Source organism: Schistocerca cancellata, chromosome 3 (assembly GCF_023864275.1).
Source record: "Schistocerca cancellata isolate TAMUIC-IGC-003103 chromosome 3, iqSchCanc2.1, whole genome shotgun sequence".
In the NCBI taxonomy this organism is placed as follows: domain Eukaryota; kingdom Metazoa; phylum Arthropoda; class Insecta; order Orthoptera; family Acrididae; genus Schistocerca; species Schistocerca cancellata.
This window is the reverse complement of record NC_064628.1, coordinates 619,572,888-619,587,364: the sequence shown is the minus strand read 5'-3', so window position 1 is coordinate 619,587,364 and position 14,477 is coordinate 619,572,888. Positions and strand designations below refer to the sequence as shown.

The following is a 14,477-nucleotide window of genomic DNA, read 5'->3' as shown; positions in this document are numbered from 1 at the left end:
ATACAGGGCGCTAAAGCTTATTCACGACTTATACAAAAACCATAATGCAGTTATAAATGTTGAAGGATGTGAAAAGGAAGCAGTAGTTGAGAAGGGAATGAGGCAGGGTTGTGTCCTTATCCCCTATATTAATCAGTCTGCACAATGAGCAAGCTCCGACAGAAATCAACTTGATGGTTGGAGACGCAGTATCATTGTTACAAATAGTCTGCGAAAAAAGGTTCATAGATGTTGGCCACTGATGAATCGTCTATACGATTGGAGTTAACGTCCTCAGCGTCAGTTAACGCCTGAAGATGGCGCATTGAAGCAACGAAGTTGGCTGCCATACAATAAACAACATCGTAAGGACAGCTGTATATGTTCCATTTTATTATATAAATTTGATAACTGAATTAAAGTCATAGAGAACAAATAAAAACTTTGAGGTTTGCTTCATGTTGCTGTGGCCTTCAGTCCGAAGACTGGTTTGTTGCAAATCTTCATTCTACTCTGTCCTGTGCAAGTCTGTTCATCTCCGAATAACTAATGCAACCCATATACTTTTGAACATGCTTACTGTAATTCATGTCTTGGTCTCCCCTTACAATTTTTATCCCCCTTACTTCCCTCCAATACTAAGATTGTGATCCCTTCTTGTCTCTGAATGTGTCCTATCGACTGGTCCCGTCTTTTAGTCAACCAGTGCCCCAAATTTTTCTCCGTTATTCTATTCAGTTTCTCCTCATTTCTTACAAGATCTAATCTTCAGCATTCTCATGTAGCACCACATTTCAAAACCTACTATTCAATTTTTGTCTGAACTGTTTATCGCCCATATTTCAATTCCACTCAAGGCTACACATAGACAAATATCTTCATAAAAGACTTCTTAACTATCAATTCTGTTTCCTATTTCCTATTTCTTTTCTTCATAAAAGCTTTTTTTCCATTACCAGCCTAGATTTTATATCCTGTCTACTTCGGCCATCATCAGTTATTTTGCTGCCCAAATAGCAAAACTCATCTCGTTTCCTAATCAGACTCCGCTTATGACATTGATGTTCTGCCAAATACATCAAAGGACTTGGAAGATCAGCTGTTCGGAATGGGCAGTGTCTTGAAAAGAAGAACATCAACAAAGGAAAAGGGTAATAGAGTGTAGTTGTATTTATTTCAAATAGGTACTCCTTTCATAGTATTATACTTGATGGTCACTTCAATCTACCCTCAATTCGTTGCCAAAAATACATGTTTAAAGCCGATGGTAGGCAAAGGCGTCGTTCGTAATTGTACTGAATGCTTTCACATAAAACTGTTTCGAACAATTAATTCAGGAGCCTACTCGAATGGTAAACAGTTGCGATAATGTACTTGATCTCTTACCAACAAATAATGCCGAGCAAATAGGGAGCATCGTGGCGTACACAGGAAATAGTGGCCATAAACCATTTGTAAAGAGACTGAACACCGTAACATCCAAACCCACTATAAATAAAACCAAAGCAGGTAAAAAAATTTCTTGACGTCTCTAAGAGACAGTTTCCACTCTTTCCGATGTGATTATGTAAGCGTAGACCAGATATCGTTTGAATTCAAAGAAATTGTATCGAGGGCAGTTGAGAGATATATACTACGTAAATTAATAAAAGCTGGTGCTGATCCCCAGTGGTACACAAAACGAGTCATAAAATTGTTGCAGAAACAAGGAAAAGAAACATAACAAATTTAGAAGAACGCAAAATCGCCAATTTTGGCGAAGTTTAACAGAAGCCCGAAATTTAGCGCGAATTTCAATGCGAGATTCTTTTAATAGTTCCCACAACGAAACTCTATCTCGAAATGTGTCAGAAAACCCAAAGAGATTCTGAGAATTTGTGAAGTACTCCAGCGGTAAGACGCAATCAATACTTCACTGCGCGATAACAATGGCGATGTCATTGATGACAGTGCCACTATAGCAGAATTACTGAAACGGTTTTCCAAAACTTCTTCACCAAATAAGTCGAAGGAAATGTTTCAGAATTCGAATCTAGAACAACTGCCAACATGTATAACTTAGAAGCGAAGCAGCTTAAAACACTTAATAAAGGCAAGGCCTCCAGTCCAGATTGTGTACCAGTCAGGGTCCTTTAGAGTACGCTGATACAATAGCTCCCTACTTAGCAATCATATACAACCGCTCGCTCTTCGAAATATCCATACCTAAGGAGAGGGAAGTTGTACAAGTCACAGAGGAAATAAAAGCAATCCATTGAACTACAGACCCATATCACTAAAGTCGATTTGCAGTAGGATTTTGGAACATGTACTGTGTTCGAATATTATTAATTACTTCGAAGAAAAACGTTTATAGAGAAATAGTCAGCACTGATTCAGAAAATATCGTTCTTGTGAAAGACAACTAGCTCTCTATTCTCACGAAGTAATTAGTGCTATCCACAAGGGATATTAAATTGATTCCAGAAGGCTGTCGGCACCGGACTGGATATGTGATTTCGTATCAGAAGGGCCACAGTTCCTAGTAATTGACGGAAAGTTATCGAGTAAAACAGAAGCCATATCTGGCGTTCCCTAAGGAAGTTTTACAGGCCCTCTGCTGTTTTTGGTGTATATAAACGACATACTGGAGGAAGCAATTTGAGCAGACCTCTTAGATTGTGTGCAGATAATGTTGTCATTTACCGTCTTGTAAAGTCATCAGATGATCAGAACCAATTGCAGAATGATTTAGATAAGATATCTGTATGGTGCGAATAGTGGTAATTGACTCTGAATAATGAAAAGTTTGAAACGATCCACAAAAAAACTAAACAGAAATTCGCTAAATTTCTGTTACACGATACATCACACAAATCTAAAGACTGTAAATTCTAATAAATACTTAGGGATTACAGTTATCAATAACTTAAATTCGAACGATCACATAGATACTGTTGTTGGTAAACCAAATCAAGACTGCGATTTATTGGCAGAACACTTAGAAATAAAGTGACTGCTTACACCACGACTGCCCGCCCTCTTATAGAGTATTGCTATGCGATATGGGACCCGCGTCAGATGGGACTGATGGAGGACATCGAAAAAGTTCAAAGAAGAGAAGCTCGTTTTGTATTATCATGAATAGTGGAGAGATTCCCGCGGACATGATACATGAATGGGGGTGGCAGGCATTAAAACAAACGAGTCTTCCGTTTCGCAGAATCTTCTCGTGAAATTTCATTCACCGACTTTCTCGTGCGATTGCAAAATACTCTATTGGCACCAACCTACATAGGAAGAAATGATGATCATGATAAAATAAGTGAAATCAGAGCTCGCACAGAAAGATTGAAGTGCTCGTTTTTCCCGGGCGCTATTCGAGAGTGGACATGTAGAGAAATAGCTTGAATGTAGTTCAATGAACCCTCTTCCAGGAACTGAATTGTGAATTGCCGAGTACAAAGTATTACATCAAGCGATGAAATTGATGTAGGTTAGGGTAGTCATACAGGGATGAAACACCCGTGTTCGTTACTTTCCCAAAGTGTACTGAAGAGCTGACGTTTGTTGGTTGTGTGTTGCAGGTCTCCTGTGCAATCAGCTGTTCCGACGATTCTCCTGCAGGCAGATCGGTTTGGTCGGAGCTGCGTTTTACGTCCTCGCTCAGGGGCCGGTGGCGTTTGCTACGTCCTTCGTTCACTTCGTCCTGTCTTCGATTAGCGCTGGTGAGTGACTTACCGTAACGCTGTAGCTATGGAAGACTGACACATTTCCTTGATTTCGCATGACAGCAACTAGGCCGACGCTAGGCCGGCAACATTTTAACGACTTGATTGCTACCGTGGCAGTCATTAGTAAATTTGAGTAAAGCTGTGGTGATTATTATGGAGACTGAACAGCGAATGGAGTTACAAACTAACTTTCGGAAACGAAAAAATTGGCGAAGTGCAAAAAAAAAGTTATCATCAATTACTATTATTATTGTTATTATTATTATTGTTAGTATTATTTTCTTCAAAGAGCATGTCTGGCTTATGGAGTCGTGTTTTTTTCCTCCAATTACCAGGTCGGATCAGAGGAGTTCCCAGTTAGGACAAATGGGAAGGGATTGCTCGTTCCGAAATGTATTCTAACAGCCAAGGAAAACCTCCAGAAAGATTCGGTCAGAACCGGGAGATTGTACTACTTTTACTATATTTCAGGGAGTATGTTGTCCAAAACGGCCATTTTATTCTCTTCGAAATAAAAGGTCGCTAACGGAATGCAGACTCAGACAAAATGGCCCCGCTTTTTGAGAAAATCTCTGCACAAACAAGTAAGTACATTATTATAGAAACGGGGAAGCTATGAAGATAACAATGTCGTTTCGAAAATTGGCCGGCAGAATTACAAATATCTGCCCTGTCGCCATGAAGACTGCAAATGCCCGGCGCGTCCTATGACTAGAATGTCGTCATATCGCGCGCGCCAGCGCAAGAGCTATTTGCGCAAGACGCGCCGCACTGTGTGAGCGCATTTGATAACGACTCCTGGGCGCATTGTACACTTCATAGCAGACAATAGGCATCATGGGAGCCACTGTGTAAGGAGTGTAATGAGAGCTCGATTCAGAAAAAATGTCCGCCGCCTCACGGGCAACAATTAGTTCGTATCTGTCATCTTCAACTATCAAGAATTGTAGCATTGAATAGGAGAGACAGAGAGCTGCAAGTCACATGCCTTTCAGTGATGGACAGCGTCTGTCGGTGAACAGTGGTACCATGAATGTATGTATTTATTCCGATCTTCTGTTATTTCTTCTATTACTTCATCTCCTCCTCTTCCATCTCTTTGTTCTCCTCTTCCACCTCCACTCTTTGTCAAAATCCACCTGCCCCGCTCTATGACCGTCAGCTCCTCCCCCTACCTCCGTTCACTTTCTCCTACTCCTTCTGACCATCTCCTGCTCCCCCCTCTATATCCTCCTCACCACCTCTAAGACCATTACCGTCACTCCTCTCTCTGTCCACCTCCTCCTCCCCATGTCTCTGTGCATCTGCTCCTCCCTCCTCTCTCTGTCCGTCTGCTCCTCCCCCCCCCCCGACCCACTCTCTCTCCCCATCTCGTTCTGTAGCCTTTCTGACCATCTCCTCCTCCTACTCCCTCTTTCTGTCCATCTTCTGTCCTCCCTCCCACCTCACCCCCCACCGCCCGTTATCACACTCACAGTAGTTCTTTTCAACATAAGTGATACATGTAACAAGTTTTGTTGAAGTCGATCCGGTGGATTGGAAGGAAATGTGGAACATACATACATACATTAAGCGATCAAAAGTATCCGGACACCTGGCTGAAAATGAATTACAAGTTCGTCGCGACCTCCATCGGTAATGCTGGAATTCAGTATCGTGCTGGGCCACCCATTGCCTTGATGACAGCTTCCACTCTCGCAGGCATAGCATACGTTCAATCAGGTGCTGGAAGGTTTCTTGGGGAATGACAGCCCATTCTACGTGGAGTGCTGCACTGAGGAGAGATAACGATGTTGGTCGGTGAGGTGTGCACGAAGTCGGCGTTCCAAAACATCCCAAAGATGTTCTATATGATTCAGGTCAGGACACTGTGCAGGCTAGTCCGTTACAGGGATGTTATTCTCGTGTAACCACTCCGCCACAGGCCCTGCGTTGTGAACAGGTGCTCGATCTTTCTGAAGGATGCAGTATCCATCCCCGAATTTCTCTCCAACAGTGGGAACCAAGAAGGTGCTTAAAACATCAATGTAGGCCTGTGCAGTGATAATGCCACCCAAAACGACAAGAGGCGCAAGCCCCCTCCATGAGAACAGCGACCACACCATAACAACACCGCATCCGAATTTTACTGTTGGTTCAAAATGGGTCTGAGCACTATGGGACTTAACATCTGAGGTCATCAGTCTGCTAGACTTAGAACTACTTAAACCTAATTAACCTAAGGACATCACACGCATCCATGTCCGAGGCAGGATTCGAACCTGCGACCGTAGCAGCGGCGCGGTTCCGGACTGAAGCGCCTAGAACCGCTCGGCCACAACGGCCGGATTTACTGTTGGTACTACACACTGGCTGATGACATTCACCGGCCATTCGCCATACCCACACGCTGTCATCGGATCGCCACGTTATGTACCGTGATTCGTCACTCCACACAACGTTTTTCGGCTGTTTTATCGTCAATGTTTACGCTCCTTAGACCAAGCGAGTCGTCGTTTGGAATTTACCGGTGTGATGTGTGGTTTATGGGCAGCCGCTCGACCAAGAAATCCAAGTTTTCTCACCTCCCGCCTAACTGTCATAGCACTTGCAGTGGATCCTGATGCATTTTGGAATTCCTGTGTGATGGTCTGGATAGATGTCTGCGTACTACACATTACGACCCTCTGCAACTGTCGGCGGTCTTTGTCAGTCAACAGGGCCTGTACGTTTTTGTGCTGTACGTGTACCTTCACGTTTCAACTTCACTATTACATCGGAAACAGTGGACCTAGGGATGTTTAGGAGTGTGGAAATCTCGCGTACAGACGTATGACACAAGTGACACCCAATCACCTGAGCACGTTCGAAGTTCGTGAGTTCCTCAGAGCACCCCATTCTGCTCTTTCACGATGTCTAATGACTACTGAGGTCGCTGATATGGAATATCTGGCAGTAGGTGGCAGCACAATGCACCTAATATGAAAAACGTACGTTTTTTGGGGAGTCCGGATGCTTTTGATCACATAGTGTAGAGACATACATACGTCCATCCCTTTTAATTATATATATGGATTCCGAAGAAATAATATTCACATTCATACATCAATGTTATACTGACTATATATCAACTGTATCGTTCATTCACCATATATATCGAATTTTTATAATTTTCTATACTTTAGCTGGATATTTTACGTGAGTATCGAATGTTTCATCTCACAATTTGACAATTAAACTTAAATTATACTACACTAGTCTGCAAAACACCAGTATGGCATAATTTGTAATCACTGTTTTACGAAGAATGTATTGTGTACAAATATTCAGATATTTCAAAAGACATAAGGCCAGAATAATTTATTATTAGAAAACAGAGTGAAATATGACAGCTTCAGGTAAAATACAATCCTTTAAACAAATCATGGATCAGTTTTCAACAAATTTCACGAGTTTTTGAACACGACGAACGCCACTGAACGTTGGGTATCCCGACAGCTCACACTCATTAAAAAGCGCGCCGAGCAGAGCCAGCATGCTTTAAACGCCGACTCACATTGGCTGAGTGCTGCGTGTATCAATATCATATGGAGACGAAATACCAAAGCAAGCACTGGAAGAATGTGGATTCACCACCGCCGAGAAAGACGAAGACTCAAATACCTTCGAGCATGGTTATGATTGGTTTTTAGGACTGTCATGGCTTGATGCTCACAGATTATTTTCGTAAGGGGCAAACAGACGAAGCAGCATACCACGGAATTCTCCTGACTGACCTGACAACTGGTGACGGCTTCCTCTTGTCTCGGATGAAGAAAGGATTACGCACCAGGCAGTTCCAGAATTTTAGAGGTGTAACTTTCCTGAACAGCTAGAATGCAGACTTCTACAGCCAAAGTCTGTGCCAAGTACTCCATCGTCGGGAAAACTGTGTCGCATTTTGAGATTAATACGTAGAGAAGGGCTAACTTCACGACCAAGTTTAATGGCGCCAGCTAGATTTTTTCGAGTTGATAATAAATGTTTTGTGACTATACTTTTCAAAATTCGGAAGTGTTTAAGAAGCGTCTCATAATATGACAGCACTTCTTACATCTAATTACGTACTATAATCGCGACAAAAGGTAGCAAATTTGGTGATCCGTTGGGTATATGCTTGTCAGTCGTCTTGAGCAAATCTGGGATGCCATTTAAATGTTTCGAAAATGTTGAGACAACCCTTTATGCACAGTAACAGATTGTCAATCAGATATGATTCGATTTCTTTTTAAAAGTATTTGATTTTCTGTAAGATTCTTTATGTCACATGGTACGTGCCCAAAAAATTTTGTAACCGCTTACTTCATGGCTTTGTGTCGTACCTTGAACTTAAGTGATAGGACCCTGTCCGTCAGCTTTCTTCTGGTGTCGTATTTTGAAAGGAGCTATTACTTCTGAATTATGACTGGTTGTTGGCAATAAATTTCATACAGGAATGAATGTGCTGTTTCACTAAATAAAATCTTCTATATCACTGTTACTACGTTCATTGGTCTACAAGAGGTGCAAGTGTTAACACAAGGAAGATTAGGGTTTTTCGTACCGTCGATGACGGGGTTCTTAAGAGACGAAACTCACCAACGGGAAGGATGGAAAAGGATTGCAAGGCATATCGATTATGCTATTTTAAAAAGATCCTGCTTTAAACGATTTAGCGAAACCACGGGAAACTTAAATCTGGTGGTCGGAGGGGGTCTGGAACAGCCGTGAGTCTAGTGCTTACGACCGCATCACCTCGCTTAGTAAGTGTTAACACGCATCACAGCTGACCCTTCTAAACATTTAGATCTCCACTGAGGAGTTGGGAGCAAGTATCCGCAGCAAGCAAACATGAAAAGCTACCTGATCTTACAGCATGTTTATATGAAAATCTTGTTAATGAATGCAAATACTCTTATCGGGTTTGTTGTCAGATCGTATTACGCAAATACTACAGGATTTCGTCGATACAACAGTTCGACACCTTAAGATAGTAGTAGTTGCTGTTGCCAATGCTGCGAAGCGCGACTGCTGACACGGGCGCGACGGCGTCGAAATTTATCAGTCCAGGAGCAGGCAGCACGCTTGCGCCGGAAGACGCCTCCAGTTGGAGGAAAGGGGCGACTGTAGTGCCCCTTACCGGGAGCCGAAGAGAAGGCTTTCGAGCGTGTGCTGTGGGCAAAGACTGCGCCTCCGAACGGTCCCGTGGTCAAAAGCTGAACAAAATTCTGCAATACACTGTGTCCGGTCGCGAATCAGAGGTTCTGTTTCTTCTGTTCCGATTTCATATTAACCATTGTTGGATTCTAGGCGGCGCTTAGTTGAAAACCTGCATCCCTGTTGATAACATTATCCGCCGTACCTATATGTATGGCCTCCTTAAAAACCAGGTCCCGCTGTGAATAAAACTTCAGTCTACTTGTAAAACATATGACGCGTCGTGTCCAGGCAATCAGGTTGTCCCGGGTGTTTAACTCAACGTTCTTGCTCAACATCATACTTCCCACATCGGCATGGTATCATTTACACACCACGTTTCCTAAGGTCAAGATCGTCTTTGACTGAGCACAATAAATTCCTCAAATTTGCTGGTGGCCGAAAAACACACTTGGTGTGCATTCTGAGGATTCTTTCTATTCTTGAAGACATGTCGCGAATATGAAAGGGAAAAATGAGAGTGGAAGACCAAGAACGAAGTGCACGGATTAAAAAGTATGTAAGAAAGGGATATAGCCTTTCACCCCTACTGTTGAATCTATGCGTCGAAGAAGCAAAGACGGAAATAAAAGAAAGGTTCAAGAACGGAATTAAAATTCAACGTGAATGGATAGCAATGATACGATTCACTGATGACATTTCTATCCTCGGTGAAAATGAATAAGAATTCCAGAACATGTTGAATGGAAGAAACAGCCCGATGAATACAGAATGTGGACTGAGAGTGAATCGAAGTAAGACAAAAGAAATGAGAAGCTGCAGAGATTAGAAAAGCGAGATGCTTAACAACAGATTTGGGGCTCAAAAATTACATTAAAGAATTATTCTACATAGGCAGCAAAATAACCCTTAATGGACGGAGTAAGGAGGACATCGAAAGCAGACTAGCACCTGCAAGAAGGACATTCCTCGCCGAGGGAGGTCTACTAGTATCAAACGTAGCCCTTAATTTGAGGAAGAAATTTCTGAGAATGTACGTTTGGAGCACAGCATTGTATGATAATGGAACACAGACTGTGGTAAAACCGGAACAGAAGAGAATCGAAGAAATTGTGATGCGACAGACGAGTGTTGAAAATTAGGTGGATTGGTTAGGTAAGGTCCTCTGCAGAATCGACGAGGGAAGGAATATATGGAGAACACTGACAAGAAGACGGTACAGAATGATAGAACATGCGTCAAGAATTCAGGGAATAATTTCCATGGTCTAGAGGGAGCTGTAGAGGGTAAAAGTCACAGAGAAAGACAGAGATTGGGATACACTCAGCAAACAATTGCAAGTGCTGGTCTGAGGTGAAAAGGTTGGCACAGGAGAGGAATTCGTGGCGTCAAACCAGTCAGAAGACTGAAGACTCAAAAAATAAAAGAAGTTAATGAAATTTCTGCAACAAAACCTAAAAAAAGTGGCACCACAGCCAATAAAACGTACGAAGGAATGAGCGCTGATGTTGAACTAAGAGACTCTCAGGATAATTGCCTGTGTAAATAAGTACCGTTCTTTCAATGAGGTAACAAGTCGTTTGCTTTTACATGAATAGTAGAGATTGTGTATAGAAGTAACAAAGTCTGAATTCCAGTGCACAACAATCAATTGCGAGCAAAAATGTACGAGAGCGTGTTAATAAGTACTGCCTCCAAATTTTTCATCTGAAAACTCGTAAAGCCATTTAAATAAAGCAAACATTATTAACATTGAGCATCTTCATTCTTCATGTCTACCAATGTATTTGTCAACACACTCACCCAGACGAAGAACACATGTCTCCAGACGAGAGACCAGTTTGTTGATACCGTCGATGTAGAATATGTGACTTTGTTGACGGAGCCGCTACGTCGCCGCTGCTTGCACCGCTTCATCCCTAACAAAGTGAAGTCCTCGAATGTGTTCTCTAAGTTTTGGAAACCGATGAAAAGCTAATGAGGCCCAATCGGAATGCTATGCAGGATGGTCTACGACAGTGAGCTCAGGGTCTCGGGTTGTTGCAGATGTCGCAGCGCTCGTGCATGGTCTGGCATTATCGTGCTGAAGGAGAGGGTGCTCCGTGTGTGGACGAACTCTTCGAAACTTCATTACAGAACGTTGTTTCTCATGCACCGACAAACACTGACGGAAGAAAAATTGCACAACTAAGAAGGAGTAATGCAACATAAACGAAAATTGGTATGGGGGTTTGCACATCTGAAATATTATGTCCATTCAGATTTCGCATAAGGGTGGCGCTAGTAGCGCCACTATGAGGATTCAAAACAGGTTTGCTTTAAATACACGTTGTAACGGTCGTGAGCGTTAGTTACCTTTGAGACTGCGCATGGTCAGTTGAAGTTAGTCGAGAATGCCTTCAAGGTGACAAGGACTCCATTATCAGCACCTTTCTGAGTTTGAACGAAGTCATGTAATAAGTCTACGGCAAGCTGGATGTTCCTTCTGCAATATTGCAGAAAGTTTTGGTTGGAAAGCAGCCCTTGTACATGATTACTCGCAGCGGTGGTCACGAGAATGCAAGAAGACCGAGCTCCAGACGGCCACGTGGCACTACCGAGACGCAGGACCATCGTCTTAGGTCTGTGGTTCTGTCGCATCGTAGTGCATCAGCAGCAGCAATTTCAGCAGCAGTTGGCACCACAGCGCACAACAAACTGTTACAAATAGGTTTCTTCAAGGACAGCTCCGAGCCAGACGCCCTATAGAGTGCATTCCACAGACGCCAAACCACCGCCATTTGTGACTTCAGTGGTGTCAAGCGAGAGCTCGTTCGAGGGCAGGGTACAGGTCTGTTGTGTTTTCTGATGGAAGCTGATTCTGCCTCTGTATCAGTGATGGCCATGCCTTAGTTAGAGGGAGGCCAATTGAGGGCCTGTAACCAACCTACCTGCGTGCTAGAGAAACAGGTCCTACACCTGGAGTTATAGTCTGGGGTGAGACTTCATATGACAGCAGGAGCACTCGCTTGCTTAACACACGCTTCCTGACTGCAAAATTGTACTTCAATCTGCGGATTAGACCTGTCGTCTTTCCATTCATGAACATCATTCCAGTGGACGTGTTCCAACAGGATAACGCTCGCACACATACTGCTGTTATAACCCAACACATTCTACAGTGTGTCGACATGTTGTCTTTACCTCTTCCATCACGATATGTCTCCAGTCGAGCACTTACGAGACATCGCAAGACGACAACTCCAGTGTCACCTACAACCAGCATATCGTACTGACCGATTAAGTACAACAGGCATGGAACTCTGACCCACAAACTGAAATCCGGTATCTGTAAAACACAATGAAAGCACATCTGCATGCTTACATTTAACATTCTGGCGGTTACGCCGTTTATTAATGTACAAGCATTTCACATTTCCAAATTCTTATCTCTCGCTTACATTAATCTGTTATCTTGCAATGTTAATCACTAAAATATATGACCTAGACAAATTTATTCCCGAAATTTCATACCTCTACTTTTTTTTTTTTTTTTTTTTGCGTTGCGATTTTGTTTTCGTCAGTGTAGTTACATTATACACCGCCATGTTACACGCTACAGCGGAGACCTTTACGAACAGATGGTTGGAACTTGTGTCAGCGAAGCTCTAAAGTCGACTATATAGTATTTTCTTTTTTTGTCATGGGCTAGTTTTGTTAACAAAAAATGGCTCAGAGCACTATGGGACTTAACATCTGAGGTCACCAGTCCCCTAGAACGTACAACTACTTAAACTTAACTAACCTAAGGACATCACACACCCATGCCTGAAGCAGGATTCGAGCCTGCGACCGGAGCGGTCACGCGGTTCCAGACTGAAGCGCCTAGAACCGCACGGCCACACTCGGCCGGCTTTTGTTAACAAATAAACAGATTGTAATAATACTCAGAAAGTGTAATTTTTGTGCAAACACTAGTACTTTCCACCTCTACAATATTTGCGGCGCAAATTCTAGGTGATGGACCATGTATAACGAGCAGTGGTAAGAAATTCGACCACACAGAAAAGTAACGAGCAGCTCCCACGAAGCAGCTAATAACAGTAGAGAGAAATGAGTTTTTCGATTTTCTTAGTGTAAACAATAAAAGCTCATCGAACAGTAAAAACTGCTGCCTGTAAATGAAGAAAATCTACAGGTTGGTTATAATTAAACTTTCACAAGACCGTACAAATAACACCACTAGTCAGAATGACGTCAAATTGCAATGGAATTTTATCGGAGAAGGGGGAAAATGTATGGCAGAAGAAAAAAATAGTGTGAATATTGATCAGTAGATGGTGCTGTATGTGTCAGACTACGTAAATAAAAACACCTGTCATGCGTTCGATTCCCGGCGGGGTCAGGGATTTTCTCTGCCTCGTGATGACTGGGTGTTGTGTGATGTCCTTATGTTAGTTAGGTTTAAGTAGTTCTAAGTTCTAGCGGACTGATGACCATAGATGTTAAGTCCCATAGTGCACAGAGCCATTTTTTGATCATGTCATGCGCACGACCCACTGAAGTTGGTATAAACACGCCGGATACACGGCTTTTCCTCGTTTCGCATCTGCGACGTTTGCCATGACTGTCCCCATGCAGGATCGCGCTCTGCTTGTAAAGCTGTATCACAAGAATGATGACTGTACACACGTCGCTGTGCAGAAGTTCCGAACACTGAAGGGTTTGAAAAAAGGCGTTGGTCCGATGACTGCCGTAGGTCTGGAGAAAAAAATGATTAGGAAATTAGAAAAGACGGGTTCTTTTGGTGTGCAACCTGCTAGAGGGAGGAAACGAATTGATTCGACGCCAGTGGCAGCAGTGGCCACAGCAATGCAGAAGGAGAAGAGTGGTATTGTGCAAACGTGTAGTGCACGGAGAATTGCCCGAACATTGGACATACCTGTGAGCATGGTGCGTAAAATCCTACGAAACGTTATTCCTTGTTATCCATTCAAAATTACCCATGTGCACGAGTTGCTTCCTGTTGTCCTGCCAAAAAGAGAGACCTTTGCTGCAGAATTCCTTGTTCGCATGGAAGTGGACAATGATTGGCTGGGTAAGATTTTGTGGACAGACGAAGCCCACTTCCACCAGACAGAGTATGTCAATACACAGAATTGCCGAATATGGGCAACGGAAAATCCACACGCAAATCAACCAGTACCACTTCATCCTGAAAAGGTCACTGTGTGGTGCAGGTTTACTACATCATTTATCATACGGCCATATTTTTTCGAAGAGACAGATCCTGTTACGTGCACCGTCACTGGTAAGCGCCATGAGTATCTTTTGCGCAACCACGTCATTCCTGCTCTCCAACGGCGTGTGTGTGTGCATGGGATCATTTTCATGCAAGATGGCGCACGTCCGCACGTTGCAAATCCAGTTCAGCAGCTCTTGAAGCGTCATTTCGGAAATGCTAGAATTATCAGCCGCCATTTCCATACAGCCTGGCTGTCCCAATCACCTGATTTTAATCCGTGTGACTTCTGGCTGTGGGGCTACCTGGAAGATGTTGTGTTCAGTGTTGATTGCAAAGTTAGCTGCATTGAAGGCACGCATTGCGCAAGGCATTCTGAATGTGACCCTGTAAACACTTTGATCAGTTGT

General features: G+C 43.0%; 1 protein-coding gene across 1 annotated transcript in view; it reads left to right on the top strand.

The window, feature by feature from the left end:
• Positions 1 to 14,477, top strand: part of LOC126176464 (uncharacterized) — a 58,545-nt gene that overhangs the window by 15,068 nt on the left and 29,000 nt on the right. The window lies entirely within an intron of this gene.